The sequence below is a fragment of the Meles meles genome, chromosome 10 (assembly GCF_922984935.1).
Source record: "Meles meles chromosome 10, mMelMel3.1 paternal haplotype, whole genome shotgun sequence".
In the NCBI taxonomy this organism is placed as follows: Eukaryota; Metazoa; Chordata; class Mammalia; order Carnivora; family Mustelidae; genus Meles; species Meles meles.
The window spans coordinates 48827060-48830101 of NC_060075.1; positions in this window are offsets into that span (position 1 = coordinate 48827060).

Here is a 3042-nt window from a genome sequence, read left to right on the forward strand (position 1 = left end):
TCCAGGTCTTTAGTAATTTGAATGGATATCCAGAGCATATGCCAAAAGAATATGCCAACAGAATGACTCAAGAGGCCATTAAATTCAAAAAATAAAGGAAAAGCAGACACCAAGCATTGAGCCTTTTCTCCATGCTTAACACAAGTAAATTCCTTTTTGGAAGAAAATCAAACAAAGATTTTTGAAAAATCCTCCTCAAAAAAATGTAAAAGATCATTTTCTCTCTTATCATAAGTTGTCTGTAAAATAAAATAAACAAGAGAAAATTTTATTAAGCAAATATGTTATTTTTCTCTTTCCATAAGTATATGTAAATAGTCTGCAACTTGTGCCAAAAAGGGCGACTCTTCCACTTGCTGGTAAATAGGTAGCCTATTGATAGTCCTACCACACATCTCCCGTCACTGCCTTTTGGGCCAAATTCTACTCATCTACTGAAAGAGACTCATCAGGGAGTTCAAAACTCTTGGCTTGCTAAATCTAGGGACTGTCCTCTGAGGGAGCTTTCAGAGACTTGGATTTGAGTCTCAGGTTGCTTTCCTCCACAGAAGCATGTGCAGTCTGTCTACTGTCACCATCACTCACAAAGCAAGGGATTCGCGTTGGATGTCTACCTCTGTCAGACATGAGAGCCAATCTGGACACGACACTCCGCAATGAGAGAACACAAAACCTAGAGAAGTGGAGACCCTGCCTTGAACATACAGCCATATTGAAAAAGTACCAAGGGGCTCCTGGGTAGCTCAGGTGCTTAAGCAGCCGACTCTTGATTTTGGCTTAGGTCATAGTCTCCAGGTCTTGGGACCGAGCCCCTCATGGGGCTCTCTGCTCAGTGGGGTGTCTGCTTGAAGATTCTCTCCCCCTACCTCAGGCCCTTCCCCTGCTCTCTCTCGCTCAAATAAATCAATAAATCTTTAAAAAATATATAAAAAAAGAAAATACTAGCTATCAATTTACCTGCCATCCATTTAATATCATACTGCTTTCATAAAAAGCAAAGATAAAGTGTCACAGTTCTGAAAGTTTCACAAAAAGTTTTTTATTTATCTCGACATTGAATGACTTTGTGGCCTCCTTAGAAGTATATTAAAATGAATAGAGCAGAGACAGGCAAGTAAGCTATCAAATAAGTTTCCACTCACCATATTTTCTTTAACTCAGAGCTTTAGGCTACTTAAAATCTGATGTTATAAACAATTCCTATGCTGTCCCTTGCTTTATTTATTTGCTTCGGCTCCCATAATGAAGTACCACAAGCTGGGTGACGTACAGAACAGAAATTTATTTTTTCACAGTGCTGGAGCTGGAAGTCCAAGAAGCAGGTGTCAGCAGTGTTGGTTCCTTCTTAGGCCTGCCTCTTTGACTGACAGATGGCCGTCTTTCCCTCCCTGTCTGGTTCCTTCTGTGTGTGTCTGTGTCCTGATCTCTTCTTAGAAGGACACCAGCAGGATTAGGGGTCCTTTAATCTTAATTACCTCTTTAAAGGCCCAGTCTTAGGGCTTCTGGGTGGCTCTGTTGGTAAAGTGTCTGCCTTCGGCTCAGGTCATGATCCCAGGGTGCTGGGATCGAGTCCCATATCAGGCTCCCTTCTCTAGGGTGAGCCTGCTTCTCCTTCTCCCTCTGCCTGCTGTTCCCCCTGTTTGTGCTTTCTCTCGCTCTGTCAAATGAATAAAATCTTTTAAATAGATAAATAAATGCCCTATCTCCAAATACATTCTGAGGTGACAGGGTTAGGACTTCAACATAGGAATTTGGGAGGACACATTTCAGCCCTTAACAGTAATGCTAAATACTGCTTAAGAATTATTTTTGTTGTCTGGATTAGGCAAAGTCCACACATTTTCAGAAGCAACATATCCAATAATGTCAGGGTTATCTTGACAACTTCAGAGCTGAGGTCATATTTCCTAGCCTACTAATTCAGATCTGGCTCAAGTTTCTCTGTACTCAGTCTTTGGGAAATCAGCTCTGTCATTAAATTCCAACTTGATCTCTGTCCTTCAGGGAGTTAGAGTTGTTTTGTTTGTTTGTTTGTTTGTTTTTAGTCAAGATACTATGGGGCGTAAAAAGAAAATACTATGGGCTTGAAAATGTGATTGAGCCCCTCTGTTAGTACTCATGGCTATTTTAAGAGCAGTTGTGGTCCTACCCAAGAAGGTTCCCACCACAATCACTATCTCATGGCCACAATTTCTAGATGAGCAAAGACAGCACTTGAGAACATAGCTTTAAGGATTGCCTTTTTCCAAAATCCACTGTTACAACACTCAGGAAGGTTATGGTGAAACTCTCATATATTACTAGTGCAATGCAGTCTAACTGACAGTAGCCGTCAAAAGTAAAAATGCATTAGAGTGCCTGGCTGGCTCAGTCTGCTAAGCATCCAACTCTTGATTGAGGCTCAGGTCATTATCTCAGGGCTATAAGATCAAGCCCCACGTGGGCTCTGTGCTCAGTCACATGGTCAGCTTGAGATTCTCTCTCCCTCTTTCTCCGCCCCTCCCCCATCTTAAAAAAAAAGTAAAAATGTGTTTTACTTTTACTCATTTTAATTCTGAAATCCACTTCTGAGCACTTACTCTACAGAAAAATGAATGTACGAATATATTTGAGATTTTATATATATAGTATGCAGCGGATGTAGAAATTCATCACAGTAATAGTTATCACTTCAAAGATGAGAAACAAATGTCCATCATAAGAGAGTGGTTACATTACCTTGACGTATGCATATGACAGGGAATTGTGCAGCTGTTTAAAAACAGCTCTTTTTGATCATGGCTAGCTAGGTTATTCAGATCAGCCCTCCCACTGCAGCAATTAAAAATGCTGGGTAAAAAAGAAATTGCTGGGTAAAACATTAAAAAGTATACATCCCCCCCAAAAAAAGTATACATCCCTTAAGAAAAGGAAGATCTGACAAATGTAAAAGATATCTAAGCCAAAAGCAGAACACTAGAGAGGTGAATTTGTAATAGTCACTTAAGTCCTGAGATAATTTGTCAATCCCAGCAACTTTGAACTTCTATTTATTGGAGGAAA